General features: G+C 51.1%; 1 protein-coding gene across 2 annotated transcripts in view; it reads right to left on the reverse strand.

Moving 5' to 3' along the window:
• The window catches only part of CUEDC1 (CUE domain containing 1), an 88,392-nt gene that overhangs the window by 42,884 nt on the left and 27,956 nt on the right, over positions 1-17,552 (reverse strand). Inside the window, exon 1 of one of the 2 annotated variants that reach the window (XM_055399205.2) lies at positions 12,482-12,503. The exons of the other annotated variant lie outside the window; for it this stretch is intronic. The gene's annotated coding sequence lies outside the window, so the exon portion shown is untranslated. Of the gene's footprint in view, positions 1-12,481; positions 12,504-17,552 lie in introns of those variants that run through there. 2 annotated transcript variants of the gene reach the window in all.

The following is a 17,552-nucleotide window of genomic DNA, read 5'->3' on the forward strand; positions in this document are numbered from 1 at the left end:
TTTTTTTTGTCTCATTTTTTAGAAACCATTCGTTTATTTTCAGTGGTGCTGGGTCTTCACTGCTGCGCTCGGGCCTTCTCCAGCTGCAGCGCACGGGGGCTACTCTCTAGATGCAGCGCCTGGGTTTCTCACAGTGGGGTGGCATCTCTTACCCCAGAGAACGGGCTCTAGGGGCATGGCCTCAGTAGCGTGGCTCATGGGCATGTGGGATCTTCGTGGGCCAGGGGTCGAACCCATTGTCCCCTGCACTGGCAGGTAGACTCTCAAGCACTGGACCACCAGGGAAGTCCCCCAAATTAAGAATTTTTTTTAAAAGATACGTTGCAACATAGAATGTGCAGCTGCTGCAGAAAACAGTTTGGTAGCTCCTCAAAAAGTTAAACCCAGAATTATCATACGATCCAGCAGTTCTACTCCCAGGTATACTCCCCAAAGAACTGAAAGCAGAGATTCAGGTATCTGAACACCAGTGTTGACAGCAACAGTATTCACAACAGCCCAAAGGCAGAAACAACCCCAGTGTCTGTCACCAGATGAATAGATGGACAAAATATAGACTATACATACGGAACCATGGGACCCAGCCACAAAAAGGCATGAAATTCTGATACATGGATGAACCCTGAAAACATGCTAAGTAATATAAGCCAGACCAAAGGACAAACACTGTATGATTCCACTTAATGAAGTACCTCAGTTCAGTTCAGTTCAGTCGCTCAGTCGTGTCCGACTCTTTGCGACCCCATGAATCACAGCACGCCAGGCCTCCCTGTCCATCACCAACTCCCGGAGTTCACTCAAACTCATGTCCACAGAGTCGGTGATGCCATCCAGCCATCTCATTCTCTGTCGTCCCCTTCTCCTCCTGCCCCCAATCCCTCCTAGCATCAGAGTCTTTTCCAGTGGGTCAACTCGTCGCATGAGGTGGCCAAAGTATTGCAGTTTCAGCTTTAGCATCAGTCCTTCCAATGAACATCCAGGACTGATCTCCTTTAGTATGGAGTGGGTGGATCTCCTTGCAGTCCAAGGGACTCTCAAGAGTCTTTTCCAGCACCACAGTTCAAAAGCATCAATTCTTCGGCGATCAGCTTTCTTCACAGTCCAACTCTCACATCCATACATGACCACTGGAAAAACCATAGGCTTGACTAGACGGACCTTGGTTGGCAAAGTAATGTCTCTGCTTTTTAATATACTATCTAGGTTGGTCATAACTTTCCTTCCAAGGAGTAAGCGTCTTTTAATTTTATGGCTGCAATCAGCATCTGCAGTGATTTTGGAGCCCAAAAAAATAAAGTCTGACACTGTTTCCACTGTTTCCCCATCTATTTCCCATGAAGTGATGGGACCAGATGCCATGATCTTTGCTTTCTGAATGTTGAGCTTCAAGCCAACCTTTTCACTCTCCTCTTTCACTTTCATCAAGAGGCTTTTGAGTTCCTCTTCACTTTCTGCCATAAGGGTGGTGTCATCTGCATATCTGAGGTTATTAATATTTCTCCCAGCAATCTTGATTCCAGCTTGTGCTTCTTCCAGCCCAGCGTTCCTCATGATGTACTCTGCATATAAGTTAAATAAGCAGGGTGACAATATACAGCCTTAACGTACTCCTTTTCCTATTTGGAACCAGTCTGTTGTTCCATGTCCAGTTCTAACTGTTGCTTCCTGACCTGCATACAGGTTTCTCAAGAGGCAGGTCAGGTGGTCGGGGATTCCCATCTCTTTCAGAATTTTCCACAGTTTATTGTGATCCACACAGTCAAAGGCTTTGGCGTAGTCAATGAAGCAGAAATAGATGAGGTACCTAGAACATGCAAATTCCTGGAGACAGAAACCAGAAGAGTTTCCCAGGAGCTGAGGAAACAGGGGAATGGAGCGATACCATTTAATGGGCACAGAGTTTCTGTTTGGGATGATGATCAACTCCTGGAAATGGACAATGGTGAAGACTACACAATACTGTCTGAATACTGAATGCCACCTAACTGCCATTTAAAGAGAGTTAAAATGGTAAATTTTATGTTATGTGCATTTTACTGCAACGACAATAAATAAAGATGCAAATCAGGCAGGACGAGGCACCAGGTTGCAGAAGAGACTGCGAGTCACCAGGCAGAAGGGGGCACTCCTCGGGCTGTGCAGAGAGAGGGCCACCAGCCCAGGAGATCCTGCCTGCACAGAGGGGCTCTGTCCCCATCTGCATGGCGTGGGCCAGGGGACAATGACAGCCCTGTTGACAGGGACTGTTCACATGGTCTCCAGAGTTACACATGCCACAGGGCTGGGGGTGGCGGAGAGGGGGCCACGCAGGGATGCTCCGTGGGACATTTGGAGTAGTCGAGTTATGATACACTAGGGAACAGCGTATGCCTTGCGTAGAAGGAGCGGGGTGGGAGTGGGGAGGACAGAGGCAGGTGGAGGGAGCTGGCTGACCTGCCCTGCAGGGCAGAGGGCAAGAGTATGAGCAGAAGTCTGTCCTGAGGGCACTCTGGCAGGCAGAAACCACTGCACTCATTCACTCCACAGGCATCACAGGGCACGCTAGGCGGTGGGAAACCGGGGCAAAGTGGGGATAAGGGGACCAGATCAGCTGGTTAAGGCCTTGAAGCAGCTTCACTCCTTGCTCAGAAAATATACCCATATATAACACTCCAGAGGACTTCCCTGGTGGCTCAGATGGTAAAGAATCTGCCTGCCATGCAGGGGACCTGAGTTTGATCCCTGGGTCAGGAAGATCCTCTGGAGAAGGAGATGGCAACCCACTCCTGTATTCTTGCCTGGAGAATCCCATGGACAGCGAAGCCTGGCGGGCTTCGGTCCACAGGGTCGCAAAGAGTTGGACACGACTGAGCGACTAACACACACACACATAACACTCCAGAGAGATGGTGAAAGACAGGGAAGCCTCACACGCTGTAGTCCATGGGGTTAGCAACCGAACAGCAACTAAACAAGAAATTAAAAGCTGTTCCTCATCCCCACCTTCTGAAGAAACACAAAGATCCCTCTTACTTGAAATGTTCAGAACAGGAAATAAGATCAAAACTGCCCTCATGGGCTGCCACCTCCACCCTGCCCCCTGCCCCCGGTGGCTCACAGGAGAGCTGTCTACCAGCTGCCAGGCGTCCACCCACACGGAGTTCTTTCTTCGCAGAAGGGAGGCGCAGGAGGGAGTGTGGGCAGCCGGGCTGGGAGACCAGGGTCTGCGGCCTCCGACCCCTGAATCCAGACTCAGGTGCCTGGCTCCTGAGGTCTCACCCCACTTACTGCCAGGTGTACAGGGAGAGAGAAGCCACATGTGGGGCACATTTATGGTCAATGGCAGCTCTGCCTCACTTGACGTAAGACTATTTAACCAGCAGACTGTGCTATAAAAAGAGACTGCCTCCCGGGCCCTCCCGAAATGTGTCATGTGTGCATTCATGCGCAGAGATGAAAGGGGAGCCAGAGGTTCTGAAACACCTTGGCTGGCCGCTTAGAGCCTTCTCAGATACCCCCTCCCTCCAGAACTGTACTGCCCAAGAAGGTAGCCACTAGTCACCGTGTGGCGAGATAAATTTACATTATTTAAAATTAAATAAGGGACTTCCCTGGTGGCCCAGTGGCTAAGACTCCACGTTCCCAATGCAGGGGGCCCAGGTTTGATCCCTGATCAGGGAACTGGAGCCCACAATGCTGCAACTAAGAGTTCGCGTGATGCAAGTAAGTCAGGATTTGCATGGTGCAGGTGAAAAGATCCCACGTGCCACAACTAAGACCCGAAGTGGCCCCATAAATAAGTACATTAATTAACTAGAAATTCAGGTCCTCAACCACACTGCCACACTTCAAGTGCTGACCGGCCACCACATGGAACAGCACGCACATTAGCACACTTCTACCATCACAGAAGCTATATCAGACAGTGCCGCTCCAGAACCTAAAGGGAGCATGAAGCCCCTGTAACTGGGGGGCTTCGTTACAATCATCTGGGGAGACCCAGGACGATGAACAAGTGATTCCCCAGTGGAAAAGCCCTTCCACATCCTCCTGGGAAGGGCAGGGAAGTGCAAAGACCCCCTTCTCCTGGGCAGGCAGACCTAGGGTCAGCATAATCCCTGTCCCCACTGGAGGCCATGGCCTCGCCCAAGATCAAAGCTTTGGCCCGGTTCCCATGGTGAGATCTGACACCCAGGCAGGGAGAAGCAGGAGTCCAGCGAGGAGCCCAAATCTGGAGTCAGCACCTGCAGGACCCTGGGCTCTCCAGGACAAAGGGGGCGCTTGGCATTGGCAGGGCTCATCACTGGCCCCTCTCCTGGGTATGCCCTATGGTGGCCCTGGCAATGCCTCTTTGGGCTTCTTCAGAGCAATGAGAAGGAATCAGAGGTAGAGGGTAGCTGAGGCGGGGGTATGGATGTGAGAGTTGGACTATAAAGAAAGCTGAGTGTCGAAGAATTGATGCTTTTGAACTGTGGTGCTGGAGAAGACTATTGAGAGTCCCTTGGACTGCAGGGAGATCCAACCAGTCCATCCTAAAGGAGATCAGTCCTGGGTGTTCATTGGAAGGACTGATGCTAAAGCTGAAACTGCAATACTTTGGCCACCTCATGTGACGAGTTGACTCACTGGAAAAGACTCTGATGCTGGGAGGGATGAGGGGTGGGAGGAGAAGCGGACGGCACAGAATGAGATGGCTGGATGGCATCATCGACTCGACGGACATGAGTTTGAGCAAGCTCTGGGAGTTGGTGATAGATAGGGAGGCCTGGCGTGCTGCAGTCCATGGGGTCGCAGAGTCAGACACGACTGAGCGACTGAACTGAACTGAGGCAGGGGGTATGTGTGTGGTAAGGGAAGAGAGAGGGATCGTGCTCATTAAAAGGAAAAAACATCCTTTCCAGGAACCCAAAGGGGGAGGCCAGGGAAATGAACAGAAAGGGATCTGAAAACACAGAACCTGGGGGCTAGAGCCTGTCTCTCTGCACTAACCAGAGAGAAAGGGGTCCAGGCACCTCCCACCCCTGCACATGATGATGGAAAATGGCTGAGATATCTTCATTTCTGACTAATCAGTCTTCTCAAAAATGTCCCCATTTGACTCAAAGGGGCATCACCATTCTTTCTCAAGGCTATTTCAGCTTTGGCCCCGAAAGTCAAACAAAATGAGCTGTCGATTTTCAGGTTTTCCTGCAAGCTGCAGTCTGCGGGCTGGGGCTGGGAGGAAGGTAAGAAGGCAACTCCCGCAGGGTGGGAACAGGTGGACATGAAGCCCAAGGGAGGACCTGTGAACAGGGGTTCTGGAACAAGCTCTGCCACACGGATTCTTGAGCAAGAATGCATGTAAGTCTGATGAAGTATCACCAGGCAAACACCTTACAACCATGCATGTCAAGAAACGAAACTCTGCCAGCCGCTCCAGCGCCCTCTCTGCAGACTACAAGCTGCTTGTGTGGTAATCACCTTCTTGAACTTCTTGACCCTCAAAAGTACATGACTGGACACTATACTTAAGTCCTGCACGTTGTCTTTAATGTCTATTTTAATCTACTGGTTTCCCCTTCATCCCTTCTTTCCCTGTAATTTATGAGTTGACGAACCCAGGCTGTGTAACTGCAGACTTCCCCACTATCTGAAGTTCATAGAGCAAGTTCCTTTTCTCCCTGAGCCGGAGTTACTGCTTCCTTACCAGCACCGCCCTGCTCATCTTCTGGTCCTCCTCTCACAATAAATAGAGACAGACTCGGAGAACGTCAGGAAATGCTGATGATATTTTGTTAAACAAAGGATGCAGGATGCAAACTAATACATAGGGTATGCTCTCAGCTGCGTAAAGGCAAGATGTGCAGGAAAAAGGAGCAGAAGGAAGCATGCCTGTACATCAGGAGTCGTCCTGGGTGGTGGTGGAACTCTGTGCCCCCCATTTCTTTCTTCGGTTCAGTTCAGTTTAGTTGTTCAGTCGTGTCCGACGCTCCATGACCCCATGGACAGCAGCACGCCAGGCCTCCCTGTCCATCACCAACTCCCAGAGTTTACCCAAACTCATGACCATTGAGTCGGTGATGCCATCTCATCCTCTGTCGTCCCCTTCTCCTCCTGCCTTCAATCTTTCCCAGCATCAGGGTCTTTTCCAGTGAGTCAGTTCTTCGCATCTGGTAGCCAGAGTATTGGAGTTTCAGCTTCAGCATCAGTCCTTCCAATGAACACTCAGGACTGATCTCCTTTAGGATGGACTGGTTGGATCTCCTTGCAGTCCAAGGGACTCTCAAGAGTCTTCTCCAACACCACTGTTCAAAAGCATCAATTCTTCAGCACTCAGCCTTCTTTATGGTCCAACTCTCACATCCATCCATGACCACCGGAAAAACCATCACCTTGACTAGACGGACCTTTGTTGGCAAAGTAATGTCTCTACTTCTTTCTTACATTTCCATAATTAGCATATAACAACGCGATAGGCGACAGATCACTTTGAAACATTTTAAAGAAAAGAGTGCTCTGAAAGTGCGGCATGAGATCAAATGTGTCACCAGGCTTGCCCACTCTCCCTTCACAGGACCACCTGGCTCTGCTCTCTGCTCCCATAGCCACCACCAAACACCTGGGACCCTGAACATCCCAACCCTGCCTCCCTTGATGTCTCCTGGCTTCTCTGCCCATCTCCTTCCTGTCTTCTCTCTGTGCTGCTACAGAAGAACTCATCTAAAACACGCCAGGTCGCTTCCCAGCTCCTCTTTTTTTTTCCTGCATCAGCTGTCACCACAGTCGGTGAGCATCGGGGTCACCTGCAGGGCTTGTCAGCACACACTGGGTTCTGCCCCCCACGCGACTGCCTCAGGGACCACAGAGCAGCCGTCTGCAACTCTCCTCTGAGGACCTCTCCTCTGTCCTCACAAACAGGCCTGTCCAGCTTTCAAGACCCAGCTCAGGGTCCTCTTTGCCAGGAGGCGGTTTCTGGAAACTTCAGCCAATACTGACCCCTCTCTGCTCTTCCAGGTCAGCCCTAGCACTCAGAGCCGTCTGGAAGAGGGGAGAGCACTGAGTGGCTGTAACGACAGGCAAGGTGGCACCTCATCACTTGCTGTCTCCCTCCATCAGACCAGCTCCTCGGGGCAGACTCAGGGAGGGACTTCCCAGGGTCCTGTGCTGCCCAGGGGGCGTTCTGCACGTGCCAGGGGAACTGGGTCTGTTTCATTCGCAGACACCCCAGTGACCTTCATGCACAGGCTGCTAATTATTCCCTCATTCATTCACGGTCGCAAAACACACTGAGTGAGGACCTACCGTAAGCCAGGATACACAAGATTAAAAAAAAAAAATCACTTTTCTTCACAAAGGCCAAGAATTACAACAGTGTGAGTTATAACAGAAAGGGCTCTGTGAGGAGCCCTTCCAACTGCAGCCCTGGAGACCGCTGCGCAGACCACCTTGGCCTGAGAGGCAGGTGTTGGTGCTGCCAGGAAGCACACAGTTGTGGATGCGCCCTTGTGCAGCCATGGGGAAGGCTTGGCTGCCCATCACAGGCTCCGTTGTCCCCCAGCTAAGCCGCCTGGAGTCGGGGCAAGGATTTATGGCAAATACTGTTAGAACAGATGTCCAGGCAGGCAGGCAGAGCAACTGGGAACAACGGTCGTGACTGTGCCAGCCTGAGCCCCGCTGGAGGGAGGCAAGAATGCCTTAGCGTCTGAGGCATTAAGGGTCTGAAGAGCAGGCCCCCAGCCCGTTTCTCCAAACACCTGTGGCTCTGGGCCCTCAGGCCCTCTGCCCAGGGGGACACGCTGCAGGCTGAAGACACCGTGGACTGCAGGGCAGGTTCTGGCTTCCCATAACCTGGGACAATGTTTCCTTCTTTGTGCCCCAGTTTCACTATCTAATAACACCTTTTTAAACAGTGGTAAAGCTGAGTCCACGCTCCCAATGCAGAGGGGCCGGGTGTGATCCCTGGTCAGGGAACTCGGTCTCACACGCTGCAACTGAAGACCCCGCACGCCGCCACCAAAACTGAGCACAGCCAAGTAACTAAGTAAATACTTTAATAAAGTAAATTAATTAAATAACCCTAAGACATTTTTCTCTTTTTTTAGTCTTCCCTGTAGCTCAAACAGAAAGAATCTGCCTGCTACATAGGAGACCCAGGTTCGATCCCTGGGTCGGGAAGAACCTCTGCAGAAGGGAATGGCAACCCGCCCCAGTCTTCTTGCCTGGAGAATCCCTATGCACAGAGGAGCTTGGCGGGCTACAGTCTGTGGATCACAAAGAGTTGGACATGACTGAGTGACTACTAGGAAAATTTTTTTAAAAGTAGCAAAGCCAAAAAACAAGATGATAGAGATCCCTGTTGGAAAAATAAAAGGAGAGATTAAAAACAATAACAATGCCACTCTGTAAAAGGAAGAGGATGTGCAGGGAGATTGGGCAGGGACGATCCATCGTGGCCGCCGCGGGGCGGGGGAACCCTGGATGCACTCAGGTGTCCCTGGTGCTGGATTCTCAGGTGGGGGAGTGCAGCAGAACCTCGGGGAGCTTCTGAAAGGCAGAGGTCCTGGGCCCTCTACTGACTAGCGGCACACAATCCTCGTCCGCCAAACCCCCAGCAAGTCAGAGAGGCTTGAGGTATTCTGAACCACTCATAGTCAGAAGACCCGAGCCCAGAGGTGGGGATAAATCACTCTCTAAAAGAGGAGGAGGGGACGGACCTCGGCCCCAGAGCAAACCCCAAGGGAGCCCAGAGACCAGCAGGCGCCAAGAAGGACTGTCAAAAGTGAAGTGCCCTGCCTTTCTGCTCCGCACTCTAGAGGTCTGGCTCTGGAGAGGGGATAGCCCTCCTTCCGCAGGCTGCCCAGCCCTTCGGCACCTGCTGCTCCAGCCACGCGGGGCCAAGTGCTGGGCTGCCCTTTCGTCCGGCCACCACACTGTCCCAGCACACTTCCCTAGACCCACGCACTTATTAACGCCTTAGCATAACAGAATCACCCTGCTCAGCTGCAGTTTTAGGATTCAGAATACAGGCCTCCTTCTCCAGGAAGCCTTCCCAGATGGGCTCCTTGGCTCACTCCCACATGGCCTGGGCCCATTAGGTTCCCACTGCACCATTAAGATGGTGGGCAGCACTAGTTACATGATATCACAGTCACCAATGTGCCCACTAGCGCCTTGGTGGCTCAGATGGTTAAGAATCTGCCTGCAATGCAGGATACCCGGGTTGATCCCTGGGTCGGGAAGATCTCCTGGAGAAAGGAATAGCAAGCCACTCCAGTATTCTTGTCTGGAGAATCCCATGGACAGAGGAGCCTGGTGGGGTACAGTCCATGAGGTCGCAAAGAGTCGGACACGACTGAGTGACTAACCTTTCACTTTCACTGTGCCCATTGGTGGCCCTAACAGAGCAGGCTTCCCTTGGTCTTATTCAGCTCTCTGCCCCCAATACCTAGTTCAGTGCCCAGCATAAAGCAGGCAGCAATATGCACAGGCAAACCTCATTTCACTGCCCTTCACCTTATTTCACTTCACAGATACGGAGGTGTTTTTTTTTTTTACAAATTGAAGGTTGTGGCAACCCTACAATGAGCAAGTCTATTGGCACCATTTCCCCAACAGCATTTGCTCATTTTGTGTCTCTGTGTCACATTTTGGTAATTCTCACCATATTTCAAGCTTTTCTGTTATTATTATATTAGTGACGGTGACCAGTGATCTTTGATGTTACTACTCAGGCTGAATGCTCAGATGGCGGTTAGCATTTTTTTCTGCACTAAAATACTTTTTAATTAAGGCGTGTTTTCTTAAAAGACATAATTCTATTATGCACTTAATAGACCACAGTATAATGTAAACATAATTTTTATATGTACTGGGAAACCAAAACACATGTGTGACTCACTTTGCCGCAATATTCGCTTTACCATGGCAGTCTGGAAGTGAACCTACAACATCCCTGAGGTCTGCCTGTATATTTATGCAGATCGGGAGAAAGGGAGGGGAGGAAACTTAAAGTCAAACAATGGAAATTTTTTCAAAATGCTCGGGAAATTAGAGCAAATATTTTCTTAAGCACTGCCTATGTGCCACGGAGAAACCTAAGACGCAGGGAGGAAGGGTGCCCACAGTGGCAGAGTTGGGTCAGAACCCGGGCAGTATGGCTCCTCCTCTCAATCCTCTGCCATGATACCGATGGTTCAAAGGAAAGACAGAGTAAAGTCTGGACAAAAATAGCTCCCTCTGCAGTCCTTGCTCCTGGGCATAGGGGTTCATAGCGATTCCACACGTCTCCCTTTGGACAAAGCACAGTTCGAGGCTGCCGTCCACGGTAGCAGGGGCAGTTTATGCTGAAGGTCTCTCAGTGAGGTGCCAGGGACCCTTCTGCAGCCTCTGGGAGAGCCCAGAAGTCAGCGGTCCTAGCTGGGAGCTCTAGGAGGTTTAGCATCAGGAACAGGGCCAGTGCCACCCAGGGCCTCTGTGTACCTGCCCCACCTGGCCCCTCTGGGCCCAGAGACAGGCTAGTCAGGAAGATGGTTCAGTGGCCCAGGGGGCTTCACTCAGGGGAAGCTGTGGAGAAAAGCAAGAAATCCAGGTGGCTTTAAAGTGGGCAGGAAAGGACTTCCCTGGCAGTCCAGTAATTAAGACTCTGCTTCAACTGCCGGGGGCTCAGGTTCAATCCCTGGTCAAGAAACAAAGATCCACTCACATGCTTCGGGCACAGCACACACACCCCCCCACAAAAGGTAGGCAGGAAAGAAAATGTATTAGAATCAACAGAGTGACTGAAAACGAACCGTACGCCAGGCACTTGTGGAGGTGCGTCCCGCAGGATTTAATTTTCACAACCACCCAGTGAGGCGGCTGTCATTCTCCTGGTCTTACCAACAGAACTCGGGCCCTGTTCTGCCGGAACACGCACGAGTGAGGAGGCAACCCCGCCAGATCGGGGTGTCTGGCCGAGGCTGAGTGGGAGCCTGAGGGTCTCTGGGTGAAGCGGCAAGGATACCTGGTCTCTGTTCTCTTTCTTCAAGACAGAACAGATAAAACAGGATGAGACTCCAGAAGAAACTTTCTTGACTGTAAAGAGGGGTTAGAGAGACACTTCCCTGGAAGGACCCTTGAATGGTGCTTCCCTCCAGCAAGCGCCTTTCTGCAGGCAGGAGACCGGACCACCTGGCCTCTGTCACCACGAGGCCACTGACATACTCGGAGGTCTCCTCAGACAACTTGGCTCTAGCTCCAGTCTCAAGGGAGGCTCCCGAACAACATAAATCTGAGGTTAAACTCACCCTTTGCGGGACTTCCCTGCTGGCCCAGTGGCGAAGACTCTGAGCTCCCAACGCAGGAGGCCCAGGGTTCGATCCCTGGTCAGAGAACTAGACCCCGCGTGCCACAACGAAGAGCTCGCATGCCGCAACGAAGACTCGGCACAGCCAAATAAATAAATACTTTTTTCAAAAAACCCTTTGCCACATTTGACAAACAGATGGCGTAGAGAGTTCTGACATTGAAATGAAGTGTGGAGTTGGCAGTTTTAGTCAGTGAGTAAAGTTGGCGTGAGTGTAGTACTGATTGATAGAAGCCTCCTGTTTCGCCTGCGGGATAACACAGTTTGTCAAGCCAGCAGTGACAGAGATGACCACGGGAGTGTGGTAGGCAACCCGCTCAGGAAGCCCTGTCCTGGGTGGGCACGCCCACTGGGAGGTCTCCAAGGACACAAAGCCCATCTATTGTTCCTGGGTTGCTCAGGCCAACGCTTTTGCCTTGGCCTGGAACAGAAGTCTCCCCTAGTAGGTCACGATCAGTCCAAGAACGCAGGACACCCTGGGTGGGGGCGGGGAGCCTGAATCACACACGGGATGTTCAGTCTAGTCTAGAGAGAGGTTCCTGATTTTGAAGTTTCATGTCAAACTACACAACTTACTGGTTCGAATGAAACACAGAATTTACTATTTACTATCGAACAATCATATGAGAGTGCTTTTGCAGTTTACCCAGATGTGGGGCTTCCTTAAGGGGTCCGAGGACCAAAGGGGTTCAAAACCTCTCCGCCCTCTCATGAGAAACCAAGCCCTGGAAATGTTAAAGGCCTCGCCCAAAGTTCCTGCCAGCAGGAGCGGCTCTCCCACCAGCCTCCTGTTCCCAGTGGCCAGTAGCCACCTCTGAGTCTAGGGAGCCCAGGGTGGGGGTGCTGAGTGTCCATAGACCACAGCGCACATGCTCCACCCGGGACCTCATGACACTCACGGCACCCCCACACAGGTCAGGCCAGGCAGGGGTCCCCGACTGGAGGACTGACTCCATGGTTCCTGGGGGAGGTGTCCCCCACTCCAGGAGCTCCAGGCCACTGCAGGTCCTCCTGCCTGGCCCCCACCTTTCCCTTTGATCCCAAAGAAGGTGGAGAGTAAAGAAAAATCCCCAGTTGGCATCGATTTGCCCAAAGCAAAAGGAGCACAAAGGCTGCACCTGTTTCCATGGAGACGCGATCAGTGAAGCAAAGGAACAAAACAGAGCAAGAAACACAAACCGTCACCACCTTCCGGGCCTGCGTGATCGATGTCGGTGGGCCAGAGCCCTGACAGGAAGACACTGGAAGAAAGAAGGGTAATCAGAAGATCAGCAGCCAACCAAGAGCGCTTTCAGCTGCTGTGAGGGACGTGGTGGCCTGCCCCCACCCCACCCCACCGGCCCCCAAGCCTACAAATTAGCATGACCCCCCACTCTTGAGAAAGACCCTGAACAAAAAAAAAAAATCCCAACCGAAGTCCAAAGTGATCATTATTCACTTTACAAAAGGATTCTTTGCTTGACAAAGAGACTCCTTGAAAGGGCCAGATCCCAAGGTGCACAGGAGCATTGCTTTGTTTCTTTATTTACCCCTCTGGGGCGGAGGAGAAGAGACTAAGTTCCAGCTGAAAGTCGGTTTAGACAAGATGACAAAATTCCTGCGGGGAAGGCACAGAGGGGTGGAGTCGACCCTGCTTCTAAAACATTTGCCGGGAGAGGCCCTCAGGAAATCCAACCAGGGCAGCTTTCAAACAGAAGGCTTGAGAGCCTGCGGCCCATCCGCCAGAAAGGGTTCAGTGGGGGAGGCCGGGCAGCAAGGCTTCCAACAGGTCCCCACAGGGTGGACCCCAGAGCCCTCAGGCTGCAGGGAAAGTGGGGAGCAATTAGGGGCAGGCTCTTCCTCCTGGGGAGCAAGAAGGCAGGAGGCCAGCAGGGAGCTCAGCAGGTGGCAGGGCGCACTCTGCCCTTTATCGGGTGACACCCACGAAGCGCCTCCGTGCGTGTGGTGCCACCCCAGGGAGGGGCGCCCTGCCCTCGGAGAGTCTCAACCAGGCCTTCACGCCACCCCGTCTTTTGCTTAATTCCTCCGAGGAACAGTGTAACCACGGCAAGACTGTTTTCTGAGCGCGCTCACTAGCCATCGTCTCCTGTATCGCCCCAAGCAGCCCCTGAGAGAGACACTGTCAGCGCCCACTGACCCGTGTGGAGGCACGCACAGAGGGGCATGTGACTTGGTCACACAGCTAGTAAGTGACAGAGCCAGGATTCAAAAACAAGCGTCTGTCCAACTTCAAGGTCTCTGAAGGCTAAACGCCTGCCGCATCAGCCCATTTCACAGACAAAGATGTCGAGGAGGAGAGGATGCAAGTGAGTTGCCCTGAGGCAGGGGACGAGCTCAGAGGACCAGTTCTCCCAGCACACCCAAGGCTGGCTGGCTTTGGGTCGCTGCCGTGGGAAGGCACCCAGCTCTCCCGGTGGGGGAAGTGGACTGCTCCGGGGCCACGAAAGCGCTCAGCAGGCCCAGGCTTCAGTGCGCCTTTCTGCCGCTCGTCACTGCCCCATCAGCGCCCCCGCTAGCCAACTGCCAGGAACTGGGGAGAAACACGGGCCCAGGGCCAGAGTTGTCACCAGGGAGACCCTGGGAGGTTCGGGCACAGTCCCCGCTCCACCAAAGACTCCCAAAGAGCCACAGGCTTTGAAGTGAGCAAGGTAATGTTCACAGAGCCACAACCCAGGGCAGCCTCTCCAGGAGGCATCTGGTTGATGGTCTGCCCACCAAGGTACATCTGGGAAATTTAACTTCCTGATGTGGCAGGCCTTCAGGGAATCAATTTCCAGAACCTCCACTTCCCCGTGGTGTCCTTCCGTATCGATGTGCTGGGAACCATCTGAGCCCACCAGTTCTCCTTCAAGGTAGCCCTCCTCAAGACTTCCTAAAAGAAAGGCCATGACAGCTTTGCCCTGGCACTTTGACCTGACAGAAGCCAGCAAACAAAGGGACAACTCAAGAACGTGGCACTCCTGGAAGGAGTCTCCTGAGGATGGACACCGAGAAGGGAGCTGGCCTTATCTTACCAAGACGGACTCTACCATGCATACCCATCTGGTTATTCCAGGATTAGAATTAGGAAGTGAGGATGCCTGCTTAACACATTTATTTGAATCAAACAATGGAGTCAGACTTTTTCGAACACAAAGCGTGATTTGGTTCATCGTCTAACAGCAAGATCTGGCCTTGCGAATTAAGAGCTACAGCAGACATTTTCCACAACCGAGGGAACCGTATTTGCCATTCTAGGCTTTCATGAACATATACTTGAAGAACATGCCATACAATAAGCCTGGAAATACACTCTACTTAAAGTTATGAGAAAAAAATGTTTATGTGAATTTTTAAGTGTATAGGGCTTCCCAGGGGGTACAGAGGTAAAAGAATCCACCTGCCGATGCAGGAAAAGTAAGAGACTCGGGTTCGATCCCTGGGGTCGGGAAGATCCCCTAAAGTAGGAAATGGCAACCCACTCCAGGACTCTTACTTGGAAAATTCCATGGACAGAGGGGCGTGGCGGGCTATAGTTTATGGAGTCACAAAGAGTCGGACATGACTGAACAACTGAACACGCACACACACGTAAGGGGATCCAGTTTTTTTTTTTTTCTTTTGACAGCTGTGAGAGCAAAAACAGTTTTAAGCCTGTGTCTTTCCTTCCCTGGAGCCATACTCAGAGGCTATAACTTACACACCACCCGCTGGGCCATGAGTGTAACAGATTCTCAAGAGAAGGTAGCTGCAAGGGACATGGCAAGCATTAGACCTAAAACCTGGGTGTAAGTTTATTTCTGCTACTTCTTAGCTTGTGGATCTGGTTAAATTACACACACTCCCTGAGATAAAGTTACCCATAAGCTCGTGGGAATAATACCGTAAGAGACATATTAAAAATCCTGATATGGTGATAATGATAATATTAAAGGAATTAATGGAGAAATGCACTACACAAATAGCCCCAAATAGTAGCCAACCAGCAAGTGTTTTCTGTTTGGCTTGGACAACTTTATGCTCTTTGTCTCCAGATGATACTAACAACTGATATTTACTGAGCATTCACTGTGTGCCAGGCACTGGACTAGGTGTTTCACCAATCCTAGTTCATTTTGTTTTCACATCAGTCTTATGGGTAGAGCGTCCTTCTCTTCTCCCCAGTTTACAAGCACAGAAAGCTTACACATTTGCCAAGCTCAGTGAGCATTTAGGGTCCAATGTGTGTGCGTGCTAAGTCGCTTCAGTTGTGTGTGACTCCTTGTGAACCTATGGACTGTAGCCTGCCAGGTTCCCCTGTCCATGGGATTCTTCAGGCAAGAATACTGGAGGGGGTTGCCACGTCTCTTTTCTGTGACTCCTGGATTGCAAGTGGATTCTTTTTTTTTTTTTTTTTTGCAAGTAGATTCTTTACTGCTGAGCCACCAGGAAAGCCCTTAAGGTCCAATGAAAGTGAAAAAGTGTTAGTTGCTCAGTTGTGTCTGACCCTTTGCAACTCCATGGACTATAGCCTGCCAGGCTTCTCTGTCCAGAGAATTCTTTAGGCAATACTGGAGTGGGTAGACATTCCCTTCTCCAGGGGATATTCCCAACCCAGGGATCAATCCTGAGTCTCCTGCATTGCAGGCAGACTCTATCATCTGAGTCACCAGGGAAGTCCACAAGGATCAGTGGGTCTGTTCAATTCTAGAGCAAGCGCAGTCAACTCACCCTACTCAAAGGGTGGTCTCCAACTGGCAGCGTCTGCACCAACTGAGACCCTCTAAGAAATGCAGGATCCCAGCCCCTACTCCATAACCTACTGAATCAGAATCTGCGTTCTAGCAAAATCTATGCATGATTCCTACCCCATGCACATCCAAGCTACAGACACACTGCTCTAAACCACCAGCCCAGCTGATTTACATTCTGGTTTTATCTTGCTGAAGGTAATGTTAGAATATTTGCTTTCTCCACACGCACACACACACAGCTGGCAATTAAAGCAAGCAAGATAGTTAGAGATTACAGTAATCCATCAGTAACACAGGCTGAAGAACTTATGCTTTTGAACTGTGATGTTGGAGAAGACTCTTGAGAGTCCTTTGGACTTGCAAGGAGATCCAACCAGTCCATCTTAAAGGAAATCAGTCCTGAATATTCATTGGAAGGACTGATGTTGAAGCTGAAACTCCAATACTGTGGCCACCCGATGTGAAGAACTGACTCATATGAAAAGACCCTGATGTTGGGAAAGATTGAAGGCGGGAGAAGAAGGGGGAGACAGAGGGTGAGATGACTGGATGGCATCACTGACTCAATGGACATGAGTTTGAGTGAACTCCAGGAGTTGGTGATGGACAGGGAGGCCTGGCGTGCTGCAGTCCATGGGGTCACAAAGAGTCGGACACGACTGAGCGACTGAACTGAACTGAACATATGCAAACTGCATGTTTTAAAAAGGGCTCAGAGGACTCATATCAAAGCGTCATCAGCAGCTGCCTCTGAGGGGTGGGGGTGGGATGGGGAGAAGAGGTGGTCGAAGGGGGCCCATTTGAATTACCTGAAACTTCTAATGAAAGGGATGGAGCTGTATATTGGTTACATAATTTTTTTAAAAGCTTGTTTTAAAACACACTCCAGGGGACTTCCCTGGCAGCCTAGTGGTTAAGCCTTTACCTTCCAATAGGTTTGAACTCTGGTTGGGGAGCTGGGATCCCACAAGCCTCGTAGCCAAAAAAATAAAGAAATATAACAAAAAACACACTCCAGATCACTGGAAATTGATGCTATTTCATGAGCTATGTCTACAGGAGGCAACTGATGGTCCCCTGGAAGGCCAGGAAGGGGGACCCTAGGGAAGTGGGATGAAGGAAAAGGAGTGCTAGGCTTGGAATCAAAAGACCCAGATTCAAGGCCAGGCTGTGCCCTCAGGGCTCTCACTTGGCATCTCTGGGCCCACGATTTCCCTGCATAAATGGGGGTCCCCCACACCCTTCTAGGCTCAGAGTGGCTGCAGGGACCAATCATGCATCAAAATGCACCACAGGCCCATGTGAAGGGCAGGGTGCTGTGTTTCTTGAAAGGAAAAGCCAGGAAAGAAAGCAGTGAAACCTTCCCCCTCACTCATTCCATTCCCCAAGCACAGACAGTCCATGACTTTATAAGGAAGACACACACAGTAACCTGGATTTAGAGTCCGTGGGAGCCCCAGGCTGATTTTCAAATCCTTATTCGAACTTAAAAGTTAGGTTTGGATGAAGTTCAAAACACAAAAAGAAAGGGCTGTTTC

Source organism: Moschus berezovskii, chromosome 20 (genome assembly GCF_049115385.1).
Source record: "Moschus berezovskii isolate FMDL1 chromosome 20, NW_MosBer_1.0, whole genome shotgun sequence".
NCBI lineage: Eukaryota > Metazoa > Chordata > Mammalia > Artiodactyla > Moschidae > Moschus > Moschus berezovskii.